General features: G+C 40.5%; 1 protein-coding gene across 1 annotated transcript in view; it reads left to right on the top strand.

Moving 5' to 3' along the window:
- LOC119410489 (calsyntenin-2) overlaps nt 1-16,346 on the top strand; it is a 662,902-nt gene that overhangs the window by 159,111 nt on the left and 487,445 nt on the right. The gene's annotated exons all lie outside the window — the stretch shown is intronic.

The following is a 16,346-nucleotide window of genomic DNA, read 5'->3' as shown; positions in this document are numbered from 1 at the left end:
CAGAGGGCGTACAATGAGTTGTATGGGAGACTGGACACTAAAGAGGGCGAAAAGGACTTGTACCGATTGACAAGACAGAGGGATCAGGATGGAAAGGATGTGCAGCAGGTTAGGCTTATTAAAGATAGGAATGGTAATGTTCGAACAAGTGAGGAGAGTGTGATGGGAAGATGGAAGGAGCATTTTGAGGAGCTAATGAATGAAGAGAATGAAAGAGAAAGAAGAGTAGAGGTCATAGAAACTATGGACCAGGAAGTGGGAAAGATTAGTGAGGGTGAAGTCCGGAAAGCTCTGAAAAGAATGAAGAAGGGGAAGGCAGTAGGACCTGATGACATACCAGTGGAGGTGTGGAAATGTCTTGGAGAGATGGCAGTGAGATTTTTGACTCAAATATTCAATAGCATATTTGAGGGTGAGAAAATGCCTCAGGAATGGAGAAGAAGTGTGCTGGTGTCCATTTTTAAGAACAAGGGTGATGTACAGAGTTGTAGCAACTACAGGGGAATTAAGTTGATGAGCCACACGATGAAGATCTGGGAGAGAGTTGTGGAAGCAAGACTTAGACGAGAGGTGACTATCTGTGGGCAGCAAAAATCCCCATGGACGATGATGTTTGCAAATGACATTGTGATCTGTGGTGAGAACAGGGAACAGTTGGAAGAGAACTTGGAGACGTGGAGGTGTGCACTTGAAAGAAGAGGAATGAAAGTCAGCCGTAGTAAGACAGAGTACATGTGTATAAATGAGAGGGAGGCTGGTGGAACAGTGAGGCTACAAGGAGCAGAGGTCACAAAGGTGCAGGACTTCAAGTATTTGGGGTCCACTGTCCAGGGAAATGGGGAATGTGGTAAAGGAGTGAAAAAGAGAGTCCAGGCAGGATGGAGTGGATGGAGCAAAGTTTCAGGAGTGATTTGTGACAAAAGGGTGTCAGCAAAGGTCAAAGGAAAAGTTTACAAGACAGTGGTGAGACCAGCCATGCTGTATGGTTTGGAGACAGTGGCATTGACAAAAAGACAGGAGAAAGAACTGGAAGTGGCAGAAATGAAGATCTTGAGGTTCTCCTTAGGAGTGACAAGGCTGGATAAGATTAGGAATGAGATAATCACAGGTACAGCCCAGGTTGAACAACTGGGAGATAAAGTTAGGGAGGCCAGACTGAGATGGTTTGAACATGTCAAGAGGGGGGACCGTGGGTATATCGGTAGAAGGATATTAGAAATGCAGCTTCCAGGAAAAAGACAAAAAGGAAGGCCAAAGATGTGATGTATGGATGCAGTTAGAGAGGACATGAAGGTAAATGGAGTGAGGACAGAGGATGCAGAGGACAGAGTGAGGTGGAGGACGATGACTCGCTGTGGCAACCCCTGAAGAGGGAAAAGCTGAAAGAAGAAGAAGATTTACCTTAACATGCAGATTTTGGTAGCGTGGAAGGAAACCAGAGTATCCAGAGAAAATTCACACATACACTGTACAGACTTCACTTGGAAAGGCCGTTGTGCAGCCTCATTCTTACTAGAAATGTCTTCTGTGAAATTAATAACCTATCCAATCATTGTTGAACAAATGTCAACCTCATTTTGGCATTAGGAACATACAAAGACGTATCGCCTGAGGCCCATTAGTACAATCATTGCATCCTCTTTTATTTGATAGTCCTGAAAATACCGCCCAGTCTTCAACTGTAACACATCCCTCTATCCAATAGACAAACCAGTTTCCTGTTTTGTATTATTTGTTGGTTTTATCTGCTGCATTTTTGTGTCACCAACCATATACAGTGATTAGCAAGAAACAGGGCTCTGTCTCCGTCTCATTGACTGCTCGTGGCTCAAATGTTGCATTAGCATAATTTAGCACAGGATATGTGTGAGTCATAGGGGAAAAGTTTATCATCTGAAAGGTTATTCAGAATTACTCTGGGATACACACATGCACACACCACACACCAGTAATGAAAGAAAGAAAGATATTAGGATCCTGTAAATGATAAAAATCAGATTATTTGGGGACTGATTCATGAGACCCATCAGATGGGATCATTTTGCAGGTTCACTGTAACCAGATAGATTCGAACAGTTTATGAAATCACAGTAGATTGCACTTTGTGTTTTCGGTCATGGCCAGAGGTTGTTTTTTTGGTCCTAGTTTTGATTGTGTCTTTAGGTTTCCAATGTCATGTTTTGCTTCAGTTTCTTGATTAACCTGAAAGCAATTATTTATTTTTATTTTATTTTTCATTACTCTTGTCTTCATTTAGTTTCTGTCCTGTTTTTATATCCTAAAATCAAGTTATCTTGTTTTCCTGAATGCGGTAGTGATGTTGCCTCTCAGCGAGAAGGTCAGCGGATCGACACCCGGTCTGTGTCCTTTCTGGGTGGAGTTTGCATGTTGTCTTCATGCAAGTGTGAGTTTTCTCCAGGTACTCTGGTTTGCTCCCAGGCCCACTTAAATAGGTGGGGGCACACTTAAAATGACACTTGGTACTGTGCTGACAACATGTGCTGTCACGTACATTGTACGTCACTACAGCCGTATACTACGATGACGTCACTGCTGTTAAAATTGAACAACTCTATGAAGAGAGAGAGAGAGGGCATCATTAAGATCCAGTTCCCTTCAAAGGGCCATATAACCCATCTCTAAATCTTGCTGACATGATTTGACACAGTCTTTTTGCATGTACAATTCATAATACAAGAGAAACTGTGGTGGAAAAAGTCCTGATAAAGTCCCTGCAGCGCGTCACACACAAGCAGCAACAACTGAGACAGCGTGGCTGTCAAAGTGAATGGGCTTTTTTTTCATGTGGAAAAGGATTTAGATTTTCTAATGTTAACTGAGAAAAAAATGCTGTTTTGTTAATTTGTCCAACAAGACTGCCACTGTTTCCATCAGATGATGTGGGAACGTGTTTCTATGTGCTTAGTGGGTGCGCACTCTCTCTCGCTCAGTCAGCACAAACATGGAAAGCTACCTTTATCACTATGCTTCTCTTATGTGCACAAATATGTCCAATTTCCCTCCAAAAGTTCAACTATCGTTGTTTATTTTGCCTTTTTTTTTTTTAAACAAATTTTGTAGGAACAATTGCAATGATGGCCACATTTGCTAACAGACTTAGTTAGCGGACGCTGCTGTCAGAGATCAGCTTCTTGCAGACGCATTTCATGAACGTGCATGTCCACAAAGTTCTGACCACTCACACAAAGCTTAACAGAATACTGTGAGAACTGCTTCTGATGGGGGCAATGCACAAAACAGTCTCAGCAGGGAATGTGAGAAGAAAGTACACAATTTTTGTCATGTTCCCTCATGAGCGAGACACAAACCTGGCTCGTCTCATGGACGATAAACCAGCCCTCAGGCTCTTTTTTTTTTACTTTATGCACTGCTGAGCTGTTGTGGTCAGTCCTTTTATTAACTGTGTTTTCAAACAGAACTATTTTTCTGTTGATTTTTCCCTTTAGCTGTGTTTTTTTTTTTAATATCTCTTGGTGTTTTTATCTACAGAACCTGCTCTTGCATTTTTTTTTGCTTCTTTATATCATTGCTGCAGTTTGTACCTGATGACTGACTTGCTGCTGACATGACCTCCACAACTTCCCCTCGAGCCATTAGTCAGAGAATGATTGACAGCAGATTGACACTGAGCATTCAACAGACTGATTAATGTACATGTAAAATGCACATGTGTTGACTTTTGTGGACAGTATTTGCATACTGCACCGTGCACATAAGTTACACTTTAGGCCTTGGATAAACAAGCCTGTGCTCCTTTTATCATTGCTTCACTGAATTTTAAGTAGCAAAAGGACAAGAATGACAGGACAGTTGACTTGGTGAGTTTACAGCAAGCAAGAGAACCTTGATAATGTCAGTGCAGCTCATACAACACTGTAGGATAATATGTTGTCTGGCTTTCCTAGTGAAGTTTAAAGAGAGAGACTGCCTTGTATTTATTTTTTGTTAGTTCAGTCCAGTGGCTTCCAATGGATGAGTGCTTTCCTCTTTTGTATTCACCTCAACCATGCCTTGTTTTTCCCTTCATTGCAATCTGATCATCAATAGCTATGTTCATTTTGCCCATAAGATTAGAAGACGTACTGCAGCTGTGCTTTTAAAATAATCTTATCCTGACATTAGCAGATAAAACGAGCAGAAACAAAAGAAGCCATCACAGCTGCAGACAATAACATGAGCAGGTTTTGTTGAAGGCAAGTCATTATTTTAATCCTTTACACACCTGTAATCAACTACGACATCACAAAAAAATATTTCATTTGCACGCCTGTATGCATCACTGTTTGGTTAATATTTGTATTTATTGATAGATTTATTCCTCCATAAGCCTAAAGTCTCAACACAATCTTGGAGCCTAAACGTGTCAATGTGAACAGCAGAGGAGGCAGATGGAGTACTGACCTTTCCCCATCACGTACATGTCTCTGTATGTGAGCAATCAAAATGAACCACTACACAATTCTGATGAACATATGCGGTTAGCCCATAACAATGAGCACATTAGTTGATATTTATCCAGCTTTACAGATGAGGAGTGCTGAGCTGGTATCCCCAGCTGTCTACCTTTGATCATCACATTAACCTTAATGACCTGAACTGACTATGGATCAGTGCTGCAGCTCCATCATGATTGATTAACACTAACTATTGAATGCAAGCTCAGAAATTATGTGCTGGATTGTGTTAATCTTTATCATCTGCCAATATAAAGCCTCCTCCATCTGAAAGTTTTGAGTACTGGTGTGATTCATGTGCTGATGAGAGGCAAAACCCAAAGAAGGAATGAATCCATTTCATTTCATCCTAATGGTTCATTACCAATCTGAACTGAGCTTTTCTGTTTGCAACCTGCTGTTGCATCTTTTGCCTTAAACTCACCCTGACCTAACTTCAGCCCTATCTTCCTTTTGATGCTAAGAGCCCTTTGAACAGCAGCCAGCATCTTTACGCTACACTCGATGGCGAGTCTGCAAGCAACTCAAATATTCATAGGGACCAGACCTCCTCTGGAATATCAATGGGTGCTACACTGCACTCTGAGCAGATGTGTCAAGCATGGCCCAAACATGAGCAACTGATACAATATGTGGACTGTGTTATGGTGCCGGCTGTAAAAATGGTTACTGAGCTGCCGGCACAATGGGCTGTGTCAGTTTATTGTGGAATGTTATAAATAGTATATTGCAAGGTGCAAGGTTTTTTTTCTTCTCACAAAGGTCACCAGTGTGGTTTGTCTTGCTCACGTCCTGTATGAGGGTGGCTGCAAACCCTGTAATGGGTTCAAGCAGAGGTTTGTGTTAAAGTTCATGGTTAGATTGCTGCCATGCAGTAATGTATGCAGCTGTGTGTGTTTATGGGTAAGAATTGTGCTGACTAAAGTCCATATGTGCTAGACACCTTTAAAAAAAACTTTTTTTTAATTAAAATTTTCTTTAAATGGACTTTTCTGAGTGAAAGTGCATCTGTATTTCTTTAGATCAGAGGTGTCCAATTTTATTCCCTGAGGGTGATTATCTTGCTTTGTTTGTTTGTTTGTTTGTTTGTTTCCCTGCCATAACACACATTCAGTGGTTGAATTTATTTATCTGCATGCCCTTGAGTTCTTCATATGTTTGTTAATCACCCATTTGTTCAATTCAAATGTTTTATAGCAGAGCAAGATATAAAACATGTAGATAATGACCCTGAAGGAGGTTGAATGGACAGCACTGCTTTAAATGGTTTGTCTTGCTTTTCTTCTCTTCAGTAAATACTGAAATGTAATGTAAATGTAAAATAGTTGTAAGTAATAGTAATAGGATTCCCTTCACGTTGGATCATTTTGTCATTCTGTTGGACCTATTCAAATGTGTCTGGATTGCAGTAAATTTAGAAAACCTCCTGTAGAGGCATGATGCTCCAAGAACTTGACAACTTGATTTTTCGAGCACTTTTCTGCATCCTTACCATAGTCTGTCACAATTCTTTCTAACTGCATCAGGACACATCTATGTGCTGGAAGATCATGGAGCATCAGCCTAATGCTGTTGGTATGGGTAGCATTGCTTAAGGCCTGCATGGCCAATCCTGGTTCAAATTTTGAATGACTAATCCCCACTGATGCATTAGAGCCCTGCATTATGATACGCTACAGCCACTGTCCACATGTTCCACTCAGGACCACTATACACTTCCATTACAATGGTAAACTAGTTTTACATAGACCATAGATTCTACACAGAATCTACATTAATCTACATAGATTAAAGTTCTCCATTGTCGCTATGAATTTCCATCATTTTGAACAACTGTAAAAATGAAAGGGGGAAAGAAACATGTGTTTTGTTGTGGTCTTTTAAAGCCATCCAATCTAATGCTGGGACAGCGATTACACTGGTACAACTTTCAAAAGATAAATAGAAGTGGAGCCACAGTTTGACTCAATCGGAGCAGAGCAGTGCGGGTCGTGCTGTCTGATACATGGCAGGTGTGCACATTGTTCCCAACTTAGAGACAAACTGCAGGTGAGAGCAGCGACCGATGCTTCCTGGACTATTTTCCAAGAAGGACACCCTGCTACCCTAACTGAAAGTGATGATGAAATAAATAATGAAATGTCTACATATTATGCGTTGGCATGTGTCCAATTCACTGCAATTCACTGGGAGATACCTGAACCACCCCTGACCTCTTGAGACTTTTATATCTAAAATCTAACTTTGTATTAAATGTTAAGTTCGGAACATTGTCATCGTAGATATGTCCAACCTGCATGCGTGACCAAACTCTGGGTCTGACAGAAAGATAGCACACCAATGTAGGAGCTCGTTCAGCCTGAGTGTCTCTCACAGTGAGAGAGGAGGCAGCAGCTGCTGGTTTCATTCTTATACTTAATAAATATTAACACCAAAAGACAAAAAGTTAAATGCTCCAGATTATAACAAATGTCTGTGTCTCTGTTTAACTTAATTTTTACCTTAAACTCATAAAGTTCTCTCTGTGAGAGTCAGTTTCAGGTGTTTGTAGTTTCTCATAAATATCTGATAAATTCAGTTCTACACTGTGTTTTAGCAACAACAAGGTGTTTTGTCTGTCTGTATGAGCTAAACTTGATTTTTTATTAGAATCAGAGCGGTAACTGTAATGTTATAAATGTAATTTAATGAATGATAAAATATGATAAATAAATTATTTTGAATTTCTCGATGAGCGATGGCACGGTGGCTCAGTTGATAGAGTTGTTGCCTCTCAGCAAGAAAGTCACCAAATCTAATCTTGCCTGGGGGGGGGGGGCTTCCTGTGTGGAGTTTGCATGTTCTCTCAGTGCATGTGTGGGTTTTCTCTGGGTACTCCGGTTTTCTCCCACAGACCAAAAACATACATGTTAGACTGATTGGTAACTAAATTGTCTCTAGGTGAGCGTGAGAGTCTGAATGTTAATTTGTCTCATTTGTCTCTATATGTCTCTATGATAGACTGAGACCTGTCCGGGGTGTCCCCTGGTGTCTCCTCTTTACGTGAAAACCTTTGAGAAGTGACCTGTATGCAGAAAACATCTCGTTCACAAATTTCAGTCAGAATATTTTTTCTGCTTTAATCCCTGCCCTAAGACACTGGCAGCATGTCTGTGAGTGTCTCTGTTGCAAAGTCTGATGATGAGGAAGAGGATGAAGATGATCAGTCCACAAAGTGACTGACTGAAAACATTTGTATATAGTAAACTTTGTTTATATTGCAGTATACTTTTTAAATTACATTTTTCTTGAGCTTTTTTGTCTTATTTATTGTAAAGGTTGTGGACAACCAAAGAACTGGTCTGATTCTGTCAAGAGGTTGTCCACTGGACAACCTGGAAAAATTCTTTATGTCTACACAAGCATACAAATATGTATCAAACAAGTCAGTACCTCGCTTATTTTCCAAGTTATCATGCTCACATCATGCACGGACGGAGGCAGCGGCGCCGTATTCCTTTTTTTGGGGGGCCATGGGTGTCTTTCGTCACCTTGTACTCTCTTTTCATACGCACCTTGAATGTCAGACGCACGTGTTCAATTTTGCCACACAGTAATGTAAATGGGTACTTTCACAGAATATATATATAAAAAAAAAACCCTGCAATCATGAATAAGGTATTATTTTTGCCACAGAGTGGTCTAGATAGATATTGCTCTGTTTGTGTCATTTAACCGTTTGTGGAGAATTTATGACAAAAGAGACAATTTATTATTTGTTTTTGTTTTTTTACACTAACTACCATTGTCTTAAAAACGAAAAGAGAAGAAAAAAAAATGAAAAAGGCATAAGTTGCTCTGAGCCATATACTGTATAGGTGAGCATTTGACCTGAACCCATAAACGGACTTGGACCAGAGGTCTCTTGTTTCCAGTGGCCCGTAACCAGCGTGGCTCTAGGTCAGAGTCAGAGGTGGCCCACAGGTGCTATAAATTAGGGATGGGGCCGATCCGATCCAGTATCGGTATCGGGCTCCGATACCAGCATAATTTACGTATCGGATTTTCCGATCCAACCTGCCGATATTTCCGATCCATGATGCATGTTGGCTTCAAACTATGTAATGGATTTTCTGAATGGAGGCGTGTCACACGAACCCAGAGTAATAAGACCCGCCTCACATTCAGGAAATCCATTTCATAATTTACAGCCAGCTACAATATGAGGACTGAGTTAGCAGCACTGTGGCTAACGGCTAACCAACTTTTCATTTAAACATGTCCACTGTGTGGAAGTATTTTACACTAAACACCACAAAACAAGACAGCAACGTGCAATGTCTGCAGAGCCATAGCGCCACATTAAACTGCGTTAAAGTTAGTTTTACAATGGACATTCGAGCGCTGGGGCTTCAGCGATCTGTTATTTTCATTCAATCCAGAAAAGGCACCCTGATTTCGGTCAGCCACGCTCAGTCTGACCTGCTCAGTCTGCCCGTGTTGGAGGAGGGTCTGATTGAACAAGAAGACATCGCTGAAGCCCCGGAGCTCGAATGTTTACCGGGAAGTTGCTAAACTTCATCATAATTAATGACCAACCACTATAAGTTGTAGAAAAAGAAGGATTTCACAGCTTGATACTTGCAGCCAAGATATAGTTTACCCTGCAGGAGATATTTATCAGTACAACAGTAGACAGTCATAAAAAAAACATATGATTTGAAAATTACAAAAAAATTATATACTTTGTATATAAACGAAACAAAAACAGCTGCATTATAAAGTGAAGTAAAATACTAAAAACAGAAACATGTCTGTTGGTTTATGCCATGAACTTAGCAGGTGTTTGAAGCTATTTAACATTTTATTTTATTTTATTCATTTATTCATTCATTTAAAATAAAAAACTAATTCATCAAAAACAAAACATTGAATGAAAAGAGTGCAGAAAGAAGAAAAATCTTATATCTGCCCTTTATTTAAAAAAATATACAATAACTTTAAACAATCACTTAAATTAATCACTTTTAATATCCACTTTGAAGCTAGGAATAAAAATAAACATGTTTTGTGTTAGCAGAATTTAATTCTAACTGAAACTTATCCAATATTAATAAAACTTACCTCAAGTTGCCTTTTTGGACATGCATGCAAATATTTGTACAAATTGTACTTGAGAGGAGATTATTACAGCCTCATATAAAATCAATGATGATCATGATATTGGAACTGGATCGGTATCGGCCGATATTCATATTTAGGTATCGGGATCGGATCGGAAGTAAAAAAAAAAAAAAAGTGGATCCGTGCATCCCTACTATAAATACTGCATCTGGGCCAGATGTGGCACAAATACATATTTCTTATTTAATTTTTCAGCTGATTTGGTCCAGACCCGGACTGGATCAGATCAAAAACATTTTTTGCAGGTGTCAGACAGGCTCATGATCCCAGCCCAACCCAGAGCTATGTGCGTAAACCCTCCGGTGATGGTTATGCTGATCTGGCGACTTGTAAACGGATTTGGCCCAGATCTGAATGCTGTAGGTTTTGCCTGTGTTTCTGTCTGTATGTAGACACACACACACACACACACACAGAGAGAGAGAGAGATTGATCACAGCTTGTCTGTGTTGGGTGTAGCCTGTGTAAATGTCTGGGACCAGCTGATGGGCAGGGTCGTAAAGTGGGTGGGGGGCAATGCCCCCACCCCCGTTCCAGTGCCACTGGACAATGTGTATTTGAAATTTCTCCTCTTCAGTCCATGACAGGGGACAATAAATTGTGCGCTCATTTCTGTTGGGACGTGATCATCTTTGACTGACTTATTTGCCATCTAGTTGTTCCGTCACAAACATCTGTACCAAACTTTAACAGCCTGAATAATTATGTCATTACGCTCCTAATATTAATGTCATATGGAACTAGAGCTGTCATTTCTAACCCGAAACCCGGCCTGGACCGACCCGGATTAGGGCTGGGCCGGGCTGTTATATTGTGATTAACAGGCGGGCCGGTCTCAAACTTTTAATTAGGTCAGGATCAGCCACGATCCAATTATATGATAACATGGCCTGCCGTACTTCCACCAGCCGCATACTGAAAGAAAAAAAAAAACGCGAACTGACAGGCCTTGAAAGAGGTAAAAAGTTCAGTTAAGCTTCAGATGGGACTGTACTGCCAGGCAGCGATCCATCGCCCAAATAAACGTTCATTCTGCTGCTGCACTCAGTGGACGCACGCAGTTGAAGACCCAAACAGATGAGATCCCAAAGCAGACACGTGTCAGAGCTGTCCACGTGTCTCAGTAATTCAGAAGAATGCTGGCAGAAACAGGGTTTGAATGCTTTTTAATGACCATGAAAGGACAAACACCTCTCAGCTCCAAATCTTCTGCCGCTTTCGTTCAGCTGCACGTCCCCGACCGTTAATAACTAATTCAAAATGTCTGGGTTTTTCCAGGTTCGGACCTGTAATTACTGTTAATTCGTCTGGTCGGGTGGGGTTTGGAAGTTATGACTGCGGGCTGGGGCCAAGTCAGATCAGATTTTTTAGGCCCGAATACAACTCGGGGTGGCTGTGGCTGAGTGGTATGAGCAGTCGTCCTCCAATGCGAGAGTTGAAGGGTTCAAATCCACCAGGAGTCACAAGTCGAAGTGTCCCTGGGCAAGACACTGAACCCCTCATAGCCTCTGATGTGTGTCCCATCAGTGTATGAATGTGATCTAAAGCACTGATTAGTCTCATTAGAGTGATTTCTTTCAATTATCTTTGTAGAGATCTAGTAGAGTGCTGTATGAATTGGTAAATGAGGCACAGATTGTAGTGTAAAGTGCTTTGAGTATCTTGAAATAAGATAGAAAGGCGCTATATAAGTACAGTCCATTTAACATTTACCATAACGCTATATGGAACTGACGGTTAGAATTAAAAAAAAAAATCTTGTACTCTATTAATCCCCTATGGGGAAATTAATTTTCTGCATTGTTCCCATTGCACATGTGATCACACGTGAAACAATGGACTAGGATCTAGGGTGCCCAGGGAGCAGCCGGGGTAGGGGTGGTTAAGGGTCTTGCTCATGAGTCCAGAGTGCGGCAAATGAAGGTGGAGGCAGGTGTGGCTGTTTCACCTTTTCCACCTACATTTTGATGTTGTCGGTACGGGGAGTTGAATCGGGGAGTTGACCGGCAACCTTCCGATCACAGGCCCACCCTCTCTAACCTCTGCACCACTACTCCCCCATTGGAAGTGGTTCAATTCAATTCAATTCAGTTAATTTATATGGCACCAAGTCACAAGAGAAGTCGTCTCAGGGCACTGAACAGAAACATTCATATATAACATAAGTTAACAGAAACATGCATATTTAAAAAACAATATTTTAACATTATTTATCTGAGGAGCAGACTGTGTTGTAGTGGCTGTTGTTGCTAATACATTTTATTGCAGAGTTGATATTAACAGTGTACCTCATGCATACCACCAACCACCCCATTACTGCTGTTTCTGTTCTATAAATTATTACCAGATTTGTTTTTCTTTTATGCACCAGCTGGATGAAATAAAATATGTAAAAAAATGAGAGAAAACAAAAGAAAGAGAAAGAGAGAGAGAAAACAGTCAGGACAAAAACAACAGAATCGTGGTCAGGGGAATAATCTAACAGCTGGCTAACAGGCTTTTGCAACAGTACTGCTTGAAGCTTGTTTTATGTTGTACTATAAGGCAGGTGCCTTTTAAGAGCACCCACGAAACAATGTACCACACACAGAAGCTGGTCTTTGTTCCACCAAACCCCTCCCCATGAGGGTTTCCACCTGAATTCATTCGAAACACAAAACAACAAAGTGCAATTTTTCAGAAAATGACTGCACGGGTGATGAACAGCATGCCTTTTCTCTCTCCCACGCTGCCGCACTCATCAGTATAATGAAAATTAAACAAACCACTTGATCCTCAGCCGGGTAAGAAAAGTGAATAAAAAACACCAAACAGCTGTTTTTTTGGGGGAAAGAACTGATTGCTTTAGCTTTTGTTTGCAAGTGCCAATTAGAGTAGGTTGAACTCAGGGTGCAGATGAGGGTCATAAAATAAAGAGTGCTGGTCGGTGGTAGGAATGTCAGAATTTTCAGCAAATTTAAGTGACAGCTCCAGCATGTAAGTGTTGATGCTGAATACCTGTTATTGTGCTTTTATACGTTTTATGCATAAGTCACCTCTCTGTGATACAAAGTGTTATTGTGACTGCTGTGGAGCCTGCTGTGCCTCTGTAATTGTACTCATGCAAGCACGTGCTCTTACAAAATTAAAAATTATTCACATTCACCTGATTGCCTTTTTTTGTCACTGATGTCGGTGTTGCATGTTTATCTGATACAGTCAAGGTTTATTTTTTTGTGTGCATGATCAGGGTCATCTTTCTCACATACTACAGGGAGCAGGCTAAAGGATGTTTGAAGCCATTTTCTTTTATGTGTACTTCACTGCCTCTCTGTTCTCCAGTTCACAGACAAGCCTTATAGTCATGCACTGCTGCTCTCCGGCTCAGCCACGAAAAACAAAACAAAAGGAATAAGTGCTGGACGAGTGAATCGGGGGGTTTATTTGTAGATTTATAGCTGTTTGATGTAAGGCAAAGAAAAATGGACCTGGGTACATTGTTGCTTTAAGTATCAAAATAAAATACTTACTGCGTGGTTCTAAAGTTTGCTCTTCCTCAGCTCAGGAGACTAAAATGTGTTTTTCATTTGAGTATCATTTTAGTTTTATTTAAGATTCATTTTATTCCTAGAATTCACTAAGGTAAAAAGGTGAGACGGGGCTCACCGAGACTTAACATATCTATAGAAAGCAGCTGCTAGAATGCTCATGCTGAACAAGCGGGATCATTTATTGGGTTGGTCAAATAACATGTGTAGTTGTGTAGTTTGAATACACAATAACTTAACTGGAACTGAACGAAACACTAAAAGTGCATCTAAGTTGCAAAATAAAATGTATAGAGCTTTTTTAGCCTTTCAAAACAGCTGTATGAGGTTTAATGACTTGTATAAAAAATATGGTATTTGGAGCAGGACCAATTTGGACTCCATCCATCCATCCATCCATCCATCCATCCATCCATCCATCCATCCATCCATCCATCCATCCATCCATCCATCCATCCATCCTTCCATCATCTTTACCTGTTTATTCCTTTTTAGATCACGGGGCCACTGGTGCATGTCCAGCAGTAACTGTGCGAGAGGCGGGGGACACCCTGGACAGGTCTCCAGCCAATCACTGGGACACACAGAGACAAACGAGACAAACAGGGACAAATAGGGACAATTTAGACTTACCAATCAGTCGAACATGCATGTTTTTGGTCTGTGGGAGGAAACTAGAGTACCCGGAGAAAATCCACATATGCACGGAGAGAACTTTCAAACTCCACCTAGAAAGATCCCCGACCAAGATTTGAACCGGTAACATGCTCGCTGAGAGGCGGCAGCTCTATCGACTGCTCCACTGTGCCACCCCAGTTTGGAATCATATGTAGCAATTCTGAAATTTCATGACTCATAGCAAACAGAATGTAGTTTGCTTGAAAGCTGGATTGTCAGGCGAAGGTTGTGTTTAATTTAGATAAAAACTTACTACCAACATTTTTCATGGAAAGTTCACATTATCCATTCAATGATATGATGTAAACATTTCACTTTCTTCAGTTACTGGGAGCTGGTGCCCATCCATGTCAGAGAACAGGTGAAAGGTGGGGCACAGCCTGGACAAGTTGCTAGTCCATGACATGGCAACATGGAGACAGTCAACTAACAACAAACGTGCATCTAAACTCATTTTAAGATATTCAATTAATGTAGAATGTCTGATTTTAGACCCAGGGAGAAAACCAGAGTACCTAGAGGAAACCCAACCATACATATGTATATAACATGCAACGTCTACACAAAATGACCCACACTTTCAACACAAGTCATCTCAGGATGCTATAAAAAAAAAAAAAGTAAGTCCAGATCCATTTCAGATCCAGTTTCAAATGCAATGCAATTATTTCCTGGTATAATACAATACATTCATGTCTTGAAATGTCAATTCATGAAAATTATCTACCTAAAGAAGCCAGTAGATTGCGTAAATGTTCACTTTTTGCAATCTGCCATCCTAAGCAAGCACAATGGGGACAGTGGAAAGGAACAACTCCGTTTTAAAAAGAAGGAACTTCTAAGTAGAACCAGGCTCATGATAAACAGCTATCTGCTTACAATAGCAAGGGCTCAAGAGGACGGCAATGAAACAGATAAACAGAAGAATTTATCCAGTTGTAGTTTCTGAGAAAACTAAAATCAAAGGAAACACAAGCTAATGAAAGTAATAACTGCAAATACAAACATGAAGAAATGGGGGACAATGGTATATACCATTTTTTGGTATATAATATCTATAATATAATATAAAATAATATACCACGAAAGGCAGTAATGCTAACGTGTAGTATCGCGTATTATTTGTGGGACCCCAGGTTGTTTGTGGCTCTTCAGACTGAAGAAGTTCTTCAGGTAAAGGACGAAACATCTCAGCAAAAAAAGAAACCATCCAGATGACCTGACTGATCATTAAAGAATACATGATTTTACAGCAACAACGTCAAATTTTCAGCAGAAGTCTTAGATGACCACATGTACATATGCATATGTATTCACTTAGATGTATATATGTATTCATATATTTGTATATAGGTTAATCATGAATGTAGTACTCCCTACCAACTTTTACATTGTGCACATAGTCAAATTTTCCAGATTTGTGTATTTTGCTTTTATTTTTTTTAATTATTTCATATGGGTTTTATCTGTATAATTAGAACATGCTACCAGATCCCTCGAATTTCCCCGCTGGGATTAATAAAGTGTCTGTCTATCTATCTGGGTAGACGTCCGTCCATCTGACTATTTATCTGTCTGCTACCAGCCACTAAGCAGTAGACGTTTAGCTGTTTAAAAGTTTGATAGGCACCGTTTACAACAACTGAAACATTTCAAATGCTCTTGCTGATCTATATTAGCACTGTCCAAAAAGACATCAGCAGAAACACATTCCAGCATTTTACTAACCCTAATCCTAAAGATCTGGCCAAGATCGTGCAAAGACCACTCTCTGGCTGAAACCCTTAGGTTGTAGGGGGGCCATAATCCGTTGTGAAGGGGGCCAAAAAGTGCCGCTTGGATGAATTGATACCCTGGTCATGGTTCTAGATGTGTCAAACATTTTCACAACACACCTTCCCCCTCACTTACAAAGTCACAGACATACACTTAAAATCTCACACAGACTAGATTACTGTGCATACTGCACCTCATGTTCCATAAGACGGTGGCCTTCACTTCAAAAGCCCAGCCACTCTAAAAGGATTACACTGAGGGAACCTTTATTGGCTCAATGCATTTTCACCCCCCTGTTTCACAGCTGGCCGCAGGTGTCACATTAAGTGGCTGGCACAAAATTCAGCTTGGATCAAAAGAGCTGAAGACCTGTTCACTAACGCACACAAACAGTTCACGCTGTAGGCCGTCTGCATATAGGAGGCTCCTACTGGGCTGCAGTGGAGAGGAGAAGTGGTTCGAGTCAGCAGGAGTGTTTGTCTGCGGCCAATTTCTACACAGGAACTTCCACATCATTAGTTTTCTTATTACATACATTTTCTCCAGCTGTTTGTGTAATTTGTAATTTAAACCCCACAAACAAAGTAGATAAATAAATAGAGTGAAGATGTTGTTTCAGTTGCTGTACTGCACTGCTTCATGTTCATGTTCAACAACCAATAACAACAAATCCAAACTAATAGATTAGTTACAAAAGGAGAACATTTAGTTTTATAAACCAGCTGTT

The sequence above is a fragment of the Nematolebias whitei genome, chromosome 6 (assembly GCF_014905685.2).
Source record: "Nematolebias whitei isolate Nwh7 chromosome 6, NemWhi1, whole genome shotgun sequence".
In the NCBI taxonomy this organism is placed as follows: Eukaryota; Metazoa; Chordata; class Actinopteri; order Cyprinodontiformes; family Rivulidae; genus Nematolebias; species Nematolebias whitei.
The sequence above is the reverse complement of the archived record's forward strand: the minus strand, read 5'-3'. Positions and strand labels throughout refer to the sequence as shown.